Raw genomic sequence first — 13,687 nt, forward strand, 5'->3', positions numbered from 1 at the left:
GCCCACTCACTTAAATGGGTCCTATGTACCCACATTGCAGCAACGAGAGATGGCTCTGAAGTCCAGGGCTTTAAAAGGGCAACCAGTGATGCGAGAATAGATCCGCTAGTTAAGGGTCCGTCTAGGTGCCCTTTCTGTGCCCCACCAGGCAGCTCCACTCTGGCTGTTCACTCAAGGGCAGCCCAAGCAGCGGGAGAGGCCCAAGAGGAAGAGACAGCCCAACGTAAAGCCACCGGTGTCTGCTTCTTACTTTTCCCCTTATCTGATTGGCACCCCGTGATCTGAACTGAATAGCACATGATAGGAGACAAGGCTATTATGTTTCCAGTTATAGGTGAAAAGGTAACATGGAAAACTGAAATCTACAGAAAATTCTAGAATGTTTTGGCATCAACATTTTCAACCTTTTACCCAAATCTCTCCCTGTCGTGTTAACCTGCCCTCAGAGACAAGTCACATTTTTTTGATCACACACCCCTTTTAGGAAGAAATATTTGCGCATAGACCACCATCCCCAAAGGTGGACAAAAAGAGAGTTCAAAGCCTGAGATTAAAATGAGTCACAAACAGAAATTCTAACATTTTCCTTCCATATGCCAAGGGCACCTCTTATGCATCATGTATTAGAACTACACAGCAGCAAGCCCAAGGGCTGGTTCGAGGGTCTGCTTCTCTCCTGTGTCGACCCCTCATCAGGGCCACGGGTGATGAAGGGGAAGCTGGTGGTGGAGAGAAGGCAGAGGTCTAGATGGTAAGGCCTGAAGTAATTCTATTTCAACTCTATTTGGATTAACAGAATCACCCTGTCAAAGAGATGATTTTTCATGTCATACAAGGAGCCTAAAGAAAAGGAAAAAGATAAATGTGGTATCATGTTAAAAAAAAAAAAAAAGCCGGTAACTATATATAAATGTGGCTGTGCTTTTTCTCCCACAGCTATAGAGATATTTAAACGCTCTCTACACCTTAATACTACGGAAGGATTAAATGTTCTTCACAATATTTCTGAATTTCTTGAAACCATCTGAACTAACTTTAGTTGCTGTATTTACGAATGTGTCAACAGCTTACATTAAAATCAGTCACACTAAAGAATTTTCATTATCTTGTCAGGCTCACTGACAGTTGTAATATTACAAGTTAATTAATAGCTCACGATGGCTTATGTTGTGGGTTTATGCTCCCAGACTAGTCCTGTGCCTCAAACTGAACTACTCACTAAACTATACTTCCCATTGTTAACCAAGGGTCACACCTTCCTCCAATTCTTCTTTGTTCCTGTCAACTCTGTGAGTAATCGTAGGTAAAGAGTCAGGAGTTGCTGACCCCCAAAGTGACACTAAGGGTCCTGTGCTATCCTTCTTTGGCAATGCTGGAAACATCTCCTGGCTCTCATGTCCTCAATTATGATGCCAACAGAAAAGCAGAGTGACTTAACTACCCCTCTGGGATTGAAGGGAACGACCCATGCCAACTCTTCCCTCCACTAAGATCTCAGATGCGTGTGCACATCAGCTTGTTAATACACGGGCTGCTGGACCCCACTCCACAGTGTCTGCTTTACTAGGCTCGGGGTGGAACCTGAGAGCTTGCATTTCTAATAAGTTCCAGGGAAAATGACATTGATTATGCTGCCGGTCCAGAAACCACATTTTGAGGACCAGTGCTTTAAGGAATGATGGAGCTTCCGTGCCAGAAAGGTAACAGAGCTTTTTCTGCAGAAGCTTTTTTTTTTGTGGTACGCGGACCTCTCACTGTAGTGGCCTCTCCCATTGTGGAGCACAGGCTCCGGACGCGCAGGCTCAGCGGCCATGGCTCACGGGCCCAGCCGCCCTGCGGCATGTGGGATCTTCCCGGACCGGGGCACGAACCCGTGTCCCCTGCATCGGCAGGCGGACTCTCAACCACCGCACCACCAGGGAAGCCCTCTGCAGAAGCTTTGATAATCGCCATCCTGGTGAGAGCTATCATTGGCACACACCATGCCGCAGGTGCTTTACATCCATCATAGTTCATCCTCCTCACTTTTCAAGGTAGGAATCATTTCATCCACTTGGAACGTGAGGAATTTGAAACTCAGAGAGGAAAGGATCTTGCCACAAGTCACACAGCTGGATGTGGTGGTGATGGTGGTGGGAACTGAACTCAGAGTTAATTCCCAAACCTGACTCATTTCACTGCACTTTTTACAATATATTCATTTGCCTACTGTGTACAAAACCAGGGTACACAGCACCAGGAAGAATAGGATAGAAAGATACTTCCTCAGCTCCTTAATGAAGGTAAATTGATACAGTTGGAATTAAATGAGCTCTAACCACATGGCAGGCACATAACTACACTAAGTGCTGCACGGGAATCATCTCATTCTATCTCTTAATGAGTGCTGCGAAGTAACCATGGAATTACCTCCATTTTATGGAAGCACCAACCGAGGCTGCAAGAAGTAAAGTAAGTTGCTCAAAGTCATACAGGTTCCAAGGGCAAAGCTGGGATTTAACAAAGACAAGGGATTTAACCAGATCCTCTATTGTCTCCCTCTCTGTATTCTGGCAGGAGACAAAGCTTGTGTATAAAAAAACCATGTTACAAATAGAAATGACATCCCTGTTCAAAGAGGTGAAGACAAACAGCATTGGAACAGACCAGGAGGGTAACGAGGGTGTTAAGGAATTGCTTTATCAAAAAGGTAGACAGTAACATTCTAGTAGGACTGTTGATGTGTAATGATAATTTAAAAAAAAAAAGAGGAACCCATATAGGCAAAGCTCTGGAGGTGGGAGTATGAAGTACACGGGACTGGTGGACGATTCACTGGTTAGCGTTGGGTTTGATGAAAGGGAACAGCTGGAAATGAGTTAGGACGCAGGCACAGGCCTGTCAGTTTAGGGAGGGCCACACCTGACCGTTCCACAGCTAATGGGACACTGGTAGAGGTTGTTTTTTTTTTTAATCATGTAAATGTTTTGTTTTCTTTTTCTTTCTTTCTTTTTTTAACATCTTTATTGGAGTATAATTGCTTTACAATGGTGTGTTAGTTTCTGCTTTATAACAAAGTGAATCAGCTATACATACACATATATCCCCATATCTCCTCCCTCTTGCGTCTCCCTCCCTCCCACCCTCCCTATCCCACCCCTCCAGGCGGTCACAAAGCACCCAGCCGATCTCCCTGTGCTATGTGGAGAATGTCACAATCAAAACTGTCCCTTAGGAAGGTAACCCTGACTACAGAATGGTAAAAGAACTGAAGGCATCAAACCCTAAGGACAGAAAAGATCATTCTCTCATTCAGTTTCCAGGACAACCTCAGGAGAGGAGGTAGACCAAAAATCTTGGTGTCATCCTTTACTCCATCCTCCCTCTCTCACTCCACAGTCCATCCAAAGCACCTTCGGTGCCACCTTCAAAATGTATTCTCTATCCGACTATTCAGTGTCCCACTGCTACCAGTCTGGTCCAACCTATTGGCCTGTCTCACCCTGACTATAACACCTCCTAACTATGCTCCCTGCTGCACCCGCCCCGTTTACAGTCTGAGCTAACACAGCAGTCAGAGCCATCTGTTTAAGACTGTCAATCACCTCACGTTAATTGTCTTGCTCAGAACCCTCCCAATGGCTTCCTTTCACACTTAGAAATATGGACGTCCTCACCATGGCTTCTAAGGCCCTGCATCAGGAATTGGCAAATTTTCCCTATAAAAGACCAGACAGTAAATAACTGGGGCTTTGCAGGACACATATGTCATGGAGTCTTCTTTTTTAAACAACTTTTTCAAAAATTAAAAGCCATTTTTACCTAGAGGGCTGTACATACACAAGCACAGGCTGGATTTGGCCTGCTGTTGCGATCCCTCCCTACTCGATCTGGTTCCCTCCACCTATCTGACCTCATCACCTGCCAGCAGGAGGGTCTCCACCACTCCCTCTGCTCCAGCCCCATGGCCCTGCCTCTATTCTTCAGACAAGCAATCTCCTACTACAGGGCCTTTGCACATATGCTTCTCTCTGCCCGGAATGCTCTTCCTTCAATATTCTCATGGCTCATTTCCATCCTTATTCATCTCTGTGTTCAGATATCTTATTAGAGAAGTCTTCTCTGATCATCTCTTCTAAAAGAACAATCCCCCTTACGTGATCACATTTTTTCTGCTTTATTATTTCTCATGGCATTTATTAGCTGATATATTGTTTTTGACATGTATCTCCCCTCCCTCCCTCCCCCTAGGACATAAGCTCCATGAGTCTTTGGTGTGTTCTCTGCCACATCAACATCACTTTTACCAGGGCCTGACAAACACGAGGCACTCATTTTCATATTTCATCTTCCTATTTCCCGAACAAATGAATAATAATTGGATGAGACAGTCCTTTTGTCTGCCTTATACAAATGGAAAAAGAGAAGCTTTCCTATGGTCAGCTTGTAAGCAGCGAGCTTGGATTTCAACTTGGGTCTAACGACAGATGCTACCAACTCTTTTCACTATTTGATGCTAATTCTAGATAACATTCCAGGAGGTGATATGCTACATAGAAGACTTCACGGGTCTGTTCCCAAGCGGGATCCAGACCTCAAGACTGTGAGACTTTATTGGGATGGCAGTCCTGTCCCTGCTGGGAGTGACCTTGGCTATCATCATTGGCAGAATGAGGATAGATGGTACCACCTCGTGGGATGGGAGTGCAGCAGGGGGTGAAGCCAGCAAAAGCACCCTGATGCCACGTCCTGAGGAAAAATGTTCCACTAGATCATTAATTCAATCATCTCGTCTGTAATTTCAAAAGTGATTCTGTCACTAACATTTCTTTAGGAGGTTCCCAGAGGACACTGTCACCCAGTAAGATAATCCCAATATGGCAACAAAGGAGAGGGGAACTCTGCTTCTCTCCAGCCATACATAAATGTTTCAAGACTGTCAGATCTCTAAGCCACCTCTTTTATAATCTGGAACCCCAGGTTCCACTTTGGGGGTCCCAGGATCTGGAAAGACTCCGTGTGGATCTAACATAAGCTGTGAAAGCTTGGGGGGCTACCTTCCTGGAGGGCTTGCAGGGCACGACATCACTTCCTGTGTGTACTTTCATTTTCTTTTCCTCCCCCACTCCCTTCCCTCCCACTCTTTCAGGCTATCAGAGAAAGAAAGGAGCCTTGCTAGAAGGTCACAGAGCAATGTTTCCTCCAACACGCTGGAGACCCTTTACATCGCCCAGGAGGTTTCCTTTGACACAAGCGACAACTAATAACAATGCTGCTGGGTCCCCTGGTGGCGTAGTGGTTGAGAGTCCGCCTGCCGATGCAGGGGACACGGGTTCGTGCCCCGGTCCAGGAGGATCCCACATGCCGCGGAGCGGCTGGGCCCGTGAGCCATGGGCGCTGAGCCTGCGCGTCTGGAGCCTGTGCTCCACAGCGGGAGAGGCCACAACAGCGAGAGGCCCACGTACCACAAAAAAAAAAAAAAAACAATGCTGCCATACAGGTAAAAAGCAGTAACACTTAATAGCAGAAGCAAAAACAAGTAACCTAGTATTTTCAGTTAGAAAACGTAACAGAAGTTTCTATTCATAATTGCTACAAGATATTAAAAATTTTAGGAATTTACCTAAATGTTGAGCTAAACCTTCAAAATGAAACCACAAACTTTTGCTCTATAAAACAAAATTTGATTTGGTGAAATGGAAATGTGTACTTTGTTACAGAATGAAAATACTAGTATTTGTTAATGCTCAGTCTCCTAAATTTAACTTACAGTCTTAATGTACTTTTAATGAAAATTCCAGTAGGGTATTTAGGCATTCAACAAGATCACTCTACAGTTAATCTGCAAGCATAAACATTAAGAAATTAATTCTGAAAAGGAACCAAGTTTCAGAAAATGTTACAAAGCAAAATTCATTCATTCATTCTGGTAATGGTTCAAAGGAAGAACGTAGCACAATACAGACAGCCCATAAACAAATCTGAAATGCAGCATATGATAAAGCAGATTCTTAGTACAATGCGGGGAAGGCAGGATTATTAAGCAAATGTCCCTTTGTTTGATACGTGGAGAGCAAAATAGAAAAGTATTCCGTAAGATCTACAGGAAATGTAAAAGATAGATTATGGATGGGTAACAGAGTTAAATAATTTATTTTAAAATTAAACTCTAAGACAACTAGCATGTAATAAACAGTCCACATTCTTTTACAGAGCTAATACTTATCTATGCTCTGAAGCAACAGATAAATTCAAAGGAAATAAAAAGACAGGATTTTCCCAAGATTTCTCAACTTCAGAACAATGGAAACGTCGACATTTAATAGACTACAGGAATTCTTTGTATCACTTTGACAAAAGGATTAACATCTCATTGAAATGTAAGAAAAAATCATCAAATAAAGAAATGGGCAAAGGATATGAATAAATGATTCATATCAGGAATAACATTAAAACATATGGCAGAGATTTTATCTCTTCTAGTAATGAAAGGAATGACAAAGCAACTTTGATGTATCATTTTTCATCAACTAAATTTTCAAAAATGGGGAAAAAGCCTTAATGTCATCAGCGTCGCCATTTAGCTGGTGCTACCCTGTAAGGTGGCACTGAATACAACTCTTTTGAAAAGCAAGATGGTAGTATATAAAAAGAGCCATAAAGGAGTCAGTAAACTTTGCTGTAGTAATCCTACTTCTGGGAGTAATTCAAAAAAAGCAAAACGTTTGCACACTGTTGTGAAAAGAGCGTCATAATGGGGCAAACAAAGAACCCGGAAAGGACTTGACTATCCAAAAGAAAAATATTGTCTAGTAAAACACGGGGCTTCTTCAGGATGTTCTACCCTGCAACCATGAAAGGAGACAATTTACAGAGGCTACTGGAAACACAGAAAATGGTTATGATAGACCATTGTGAAAAAGGCAGAATGCAAAATGCCTTCTACTATTTTATATATATATATATATATATATATTATATATATATATATATGAAAGAATGATAAGGAAACCTATAAAAATGAAATAGCCATTTGGGTGGTTGCAGAACCACTGGACTTTCCTTTTCCAAATTTTTCTTTAGCACTACTACCACGTGACCATTTCAGTAAAACGTCCGTGTGCCCGGGATGCAACACCGTGCTGCATGTGTTTAAAACAATGGAGGGCTACAAAAGTGTTCTGTCTCTTCGTTAAAACTTCAGTTGCTCGAGGTGTGATTTATTTGCCAGAATCCTCTGTAAATGACTTCACCTGTCTGAAAGGTGGCTGGCAAGGCATACCTAGCATGCTTGCAGTTAGGCAGTGATTCCAGAGTCTAGCCCTACCCTGGTGTTGGATAGAAAGCCCAGAGAGGCAGGCTTTATCCAAGACACCTCTGTCCTCCCCTGAGTTCCCTCAGGCCTACCCCAGACTCCACAGGGAAAAGCTCTTGCCCAGGGAGTCACTCTCACTTGGATCTCAAACATCCTGGCTCTTCTGACAGCCCTTAGTGGATCCTTCACCTTGGATCCCACCCTTGTCCCTAGAGACATGGTTTCTACACTACTCCGTGCTTCCCAAGGCTGCCCCCACCAGCCATCAGATTCCAGGTCTACCTCCCCCAACTGCTACAAGCCATCACACCGTTCTGGCCAAATTCCCAAGACTCCGCTCAAGCACCCCACTGTTCTAGGAGGGGTTGACAGAACCGCATAATCAGTGGGACAGATGGGACTCCCCAGCTCAAATGGCACGACTGCTGGGGCACTTTCCAACCAGGTCTTGGATTGGAAATTCCTGGGAACAGAGATAATTTTCCCTCTTTAATGACAGTTAAAGTAGCATACTGGAATTTACAAAGTCCAGGGGTGGGAAGGCACATGTACAGATTAGTATGACCGGTGATTTGGAGTCAGAGTCAGGGAATTAGACAATAGCAATTCCATAAGCGCTTTCTAGCCATCCTAACTCCCTCACTATGTGTGAAATCCTGAAAAACCCAATACAGGAAACTAAACTCTTTTCTTCACCACCTTCTCTGGATCAGATACCCTACTCTTCAGCTAGGTAATTGCCAAGTCCAGCTTTTGGTTCCCCACTTTGGGATATAAAGACACTCTAAGAAGTCTAAGGTATCATTCTTACAATTTGACACCTTGATTTTTCACTTATAAAAGGAGGATTAATATGGATCTAAAACTCTTAGTCAAAGATTTCTGAGCCATTGGCTGTACAGAAAGCAACAGTAGCAGGATGGAGTCCCCTAACGAGGTTTCCTCTATAAGAAACACTTCAAGTGAGTCTGGGCCAACTCGACCACAACAGTGCAGGCCCTTAAGGTAAACACACACGAAAGGAGGACACATTCTTAGCATCCTTCATGGGTCTCTTGGGATACTGTTAAAAACCGAAGTCATGAAATAGAATTTTAATGAAGTTCAGAAAAGAGGAAGTGCACGTCTGATAGCCCACTTCCCCACGTTCAGTGATCACGACAGTCTGCCCAGTTGCCCTACTGACAAGACGGACCCACGATTCACAAGCTGCAGGCACAGTACAACCCCAAAGAGAAAAGGTTAAAGCTGGTCTGCAGAGGGCCTGTGGCAGAACTTGACCTCCCAGCAAGGTCAGCAGGGTGGCCGTGACTCAAGGAGCCCGACCTCCCATGCCCTCAATACTGCTCGCTCACCATCACTGCATATCCCAGGGCCCAAGAACAGAGTGATCAAAAAGCTGTGCACAAAGGCAGGCTAGTCTCTTTTCTTTCTTTCACTTCTTAAATAGAGAAAACACAGGCAAAACCCAAACAATCCATCCCCCGACCATCGAGCACGGAATGCCAAATTTACCATTTCCATAGTTTATCATTCATTGAATTCAGCCAACCCAACCTCCTGGAAGCACCTAGAATTCTCCTTCCTGGGTGAGAACATTTTGGCAATCTCATTTTTGTTCAAGTCATTAATTTCATAGCCACATGGAAGTAGTTCAGGACAAAAGGATGAAAGGCCAGAGCCTTATGTGAGAAAACGTAAGCTCTGGGTCATAAGCCTTATCTGTAACAAGAACCTGCACTGCAAGGAGGTATTTTCTTCCAGGAAAGTGCCTACACGTCTTCTCTTTTGCACAGATGTGGCCGAAGGCGTGAGGAAAATCAGAGAGATGGCTCAGATGACTTAGGGATCGCAGAGGAGCTGTTGTTATGACCCCCAGTTCATTATTTCCTGTGAGCACTTCAAGTCATGAGAAGGAAGAGCCTGTGGATGGTGCAGATTTGAGCCCTGAATGCACGACTAAAGGCAACTGAGGAATCTCCTGCCTTTCAAGTCTTTAAAAATAAAGGTCTCGGCTCTTTGAGAATGGTGGACACATGCAACCGTGTTCCCATCCCAACCCACGATGTTTGGGGAACAAATTAAATGACTTTTGGAGGTTCCCACTCGGGCTGGGATTTTACAAATGCTGATTCTGAAACAGGAGGATAAGCATTCTCCATTGAGGGGAAAAATGGTGGCCATTGGGACGCCTCCAAATTGAGCCCGGGGTCATTCTAGTTGCACCTGTGCTTCTCTTTGCAGGTAGACACCACAGGGAAACCAGACAGCCAGGATGGCAGCTCGAACATATTTCCTATTATGGTATCTTTTAAAGGAGCAAATTGACAGGACATATTTGTCAGGGTATTAAAGACATTTAGATTGATGACCTTTGAAAGAGGTGAAGCAATATTTTCTTCTCTGAATTAAATTTCCCCCTTTCTCCTATAGCTGACTAACAAATTTCTAAGAATCTGACATTGCCAAGTTCATTCTCTAAATAAAAGGACCCTGTCAGCCAGATTTGTTTTCCAGGCACTGCTCTAGTTTTTATTTGAACCATACATCCTCATCGTTCATCAGACCTCTGATGGGATGGTGGACGAGTGGCCACATAGGGTCAAGACTAAGAACTCTGCTCAACCATTTCCTTTCACCCAAGGCATCGTACAACAAATATTTCCTACAAACAGTTTAACATCTGAAAGGTCAGATTACCTGGACATGAAAAATCAAACACTGTCTTTATCTACTATGTCTCTAGGAAAAAAAAAAATCACCATTCATCCTGGGAATTAACAAAATAGGCGTTAAGTTTTTATCATAAAACCACTATTGAGTCCGACTGTTTGCAAACACCTCTACTCATGTGGGCTATAAGGAAGAAAATGAACTCAAATATATCTTGTTGTTTGATCTCTCTCTCTCTCCTGCACTCTTTAACCCATTATTTTTCTCTCCTGGATGTCCTTTATCAACACAACTTCTGTTTCCTTCATCCCTCTAACCCCCTTGCACTGTTCCCAATTATGATCTTGCTGGATAGAGATAAATTCATCCTGTTTTCTCTACATCCACAAAATAAGCCTAGGGTCAAGTTTACATTTCCAAGCAAACCAAACAAACAAAAGCCTGACCTTTCCTTGAAGTATATGAAGTGGCCTTAGGTGGAGAAGCTGATTCTCAAAGAGTTCTGTGTAGGTGTGGGCCTGTGGATGAATAGAACAGGTGCTCTTCGTACTTCCTATGTGTCCGTGGACCATACACTGCTCGGAGGGCAGTGGAAATGGTTCTCCTGAACCTCTCATGGGTTGATTATACAGAAGTGCTCCTCAATCCCAGCTATCCCTCAGAATCATTGGTAGAGCTTTCAAAATGAAAACAAAGTGAGGAAAAAAAAAAACTACAGCCCTAAAGGCAGGGCCATTTGCCTAAGACTCTTATTTGGTAGGTCTCTGGTGAGTCCCGGGATCCTAGGTAATTCTAACGAACAGCCTAGCTTGAGAGCCACCACCCTTCCAGGACTTCCCCAGCCACACTGGACCCTTCATCTAAGTAACTGGTATGATGCTTACAGTCAGCAAGTATCGGGTTGGCCAAAAAGTTCGTTCAGGTTTTTCCGTAAGATGGGACGAAGAACCCGAACGAACTTTTTGGCCAGCCCCATATTTCCCCATTCTCAGAAGCATCATTCTGGACCAGTGGCTGATTTTCCTTTTAGCATTTCTCCAGAATCCTACGAAAGCAAAGAATAAACATGGTTGTTCCCCCTTGCCCTTGATAGCTCTAGGACTAGTGTTCAACTATAATTCTCTGTCTCTTAGCTCTACTGCCATGTATGTGACAGGTGGAAAGACACAAATTTCTGCCGTAAAACCTGTGTGGTGAGGGCTCTAGACAATTCAGACTTGGTAGGAAAAGAGTTCCAGGCCCACCACAATGACCTCTAGATCTCTACACCCATCTTCTTGGTGTCCAAGGCCAGCTAGACCCTTCCTGTTCTCTGTCACCTGCAATCTGGCCTTCCCTCTCCCACCAATCTGGACTTCATAAGGCCTGGGAAGAGATGAAGTTGAGGGCAAAAGGCAGAACAGATTAGGGGGGAGGAACTTTTACTTTTCATGTCTCACTACTTGGTCACCCCCTCCCCAATCAGTCATTTCCAGTCTTCTGTTCTCACTCTGGTTGCTGTGTCCCCAGCCATTAAGAGTGCCCTTCTGCATTCTCACCTATAACATTCTACTTTTTTTCCCTGCATCTGTAAGGTCTCTTAGAGTTGTTTTGAATCATCTAACACTTGGGCAGTGCTATTCACATAGCTGCTTTCAAAAGCCTAGCTTAAATCTAAGTGTTCTTGCTACCAACTAGTTCTTCTGTCAAAGAGAAAAACTTCAGGGTTTTTTTTTTGAAAAAAATGTCTCCTCTGTGAATGGAAGCCAGGACTTGGGTAGAGGAAGCACTATCTGATCTATTTTCTCGCCATTGTGCAGGGAGTAAATTCATCACACTGACATTGAGAGGATAACCAACTGGGACTGACAGTAACACCAACTAGAGCTGCAAGAAACCACAGCAAATCTTTGGGGGCAAGGGAAGAAAGGCACATTAAAATGGCCCCTGCTATCGATGAGAGGAGGAGGAGAGTGGCTGGCTCAGAAACACCAAGTATGGGTTACAATTTGAAAACACTTACGCCAACATAAGCAAAACTAAATCTCAGTTGTGCCCATGTTTGCCTCCTTCAATGGCTGGAGAAAAATCAATCAATCATTTCCCAGTGGGGTTGTGATGTGATGGTTAATATAATACAATGTGATGATCTGGTACAGAAAAGAACACTGCAAACAATGAATTAGCTGAAAAAGAAATAAAGAAAATGATCCCATCTACAATAACATCAAAAAAATAAAACCCTTAGGAATAAATTTAGCCAAGGAGGTAAAAGATTTTTACAGTGAAAAATACAAGACATTGATGAAAATGAAAAAGACACAAATAAACGGAAAGATGTCCTGTGTTCGTGGATTAGAAGAATATTGTTGAAATGTCCATACTACGCGAAGCCATCCATAGATTCAATACATTCCCAATCAAGATTCCAATGGCATTTTTCATAGATATAGAAAACACAATATTGAAATTTGTATGGAACCAAACTGTATTACAAAGATACAATAATCATACCTTTATGGTACTGGCATAAAAAACAGACACATAGGCCAATGGAACAGAATTAAGAGCCCAGAAGTAAACTCATGCATATATCATCAGCTAATACTTGACCAGGGAGCCAAGAATACTCTGTGGAGAAAAGAAAGTCTTCTCAATAACTGGTTCTGGGAAAACTGGATATTCACATGTAAAAGAATGATCTTACACCACTCTAAAATTAACTCAAAATGGATTAAAAACTTGACCGTATGACCTGAAACCATAAAACTCCTGGTAAGAAATGTAGAGGAAAAAACTCCTCGACATACGTCTTGGCAATGATTTTTTGGATATGACACCCAAAGCAAATGCAACAAAATTAAAAATAAACAAGTGGGACTACATCAAACATAAAAACTTTTGCACAGCAAAGCAAACAATCAACAAAATGGAAATGGAAGAAAATATTTGAAAGTCATATATCTGATAAGAGGTTAACATCCAAAATATATGAAGAACTCAGACAACTCAATAGCAAAAAACTCCAAGTAATTCAATTAAGAAATGGGCAAAGGATGTGAAGTGACATTTTTCCAAAGAAGATACACAAAGGCCAAGTATATGGAAAGGCACTCAACATCGGTACTCATTAAGGAAATGATATATCACCTCGTGCTTGTTAGAATGGTTATTATCAAAAAGACAAGAGATAGCAAGTGTTGGCAAGGGTGCAGAGAAAAGAGAACCCTCGTGCACAGCTGGTGGGAATGTAAATTAGTGTAGCCACAGTGGAAAACTGCACGGAGGTTCCTCAAAAAATTTAAAGTAGAACTGCCATATGATCCAACAATTCCACTGCTGGGTATTTATCTGAAGGAAATGAAATGACTATGTCAAAGAGATGTCTACACCCTCCATGTTCAGTGCAGCATCATCTACTATAGTGAAGATATGGAAGCAAACTAAGCGTCCATCAACAGATGAATGGGTAAAGAAAATGTGGTACAATGGAAGACTATTCAGTCATAAAAAGAAGGAAATCCTGCCAGTTGCAACAACATCGATGGACCTTGAGGGCATTATGCTAAGTGAAATAAGTCAGACGAATACCGTATAATCTACTTATATGTGGACTCTAAAAAAAACCCAAACTCAGGGGCTTCCCTGGTGGCACAGTGGTTGAGAGTCTGCCTGCCGATGCAGGGGACACGGGTTCGTGCCCCAGTCCGGGAGGATCCCACATGCCGCGGAGCAGCTGGG

General features: G+C 43.0%; 1 protein-coding gene across 1 annotated transcript in view; it reads right to left on the reverse strand.

The window, feature by feature from the left end:
* The window catches only part of RYR3 (ryanodine receptor 3), a 366,040-nt gene that overhangs the window by 309,770 nt on the left and 42,583 nt on the right, over positions 1–13,687 (reverse strand). The gene's annotated exons all lie outside the window — the stretch shown is intronic.

This window comes from Tursiops truncatus, chromosome 2, assembly GCF_011762595.2.
Source record: "Tursiops truncatus isolate mTurTru1 chromosome 2, mTurTru1.mat.Y, whole genome shotgun sequence".
Lineage (NCBI taxonomy): Eukaryota > Metazoa > Chordata > Mammalia > Artiodactyla > Delphinidae > Tursiops > Tursiops truncatus.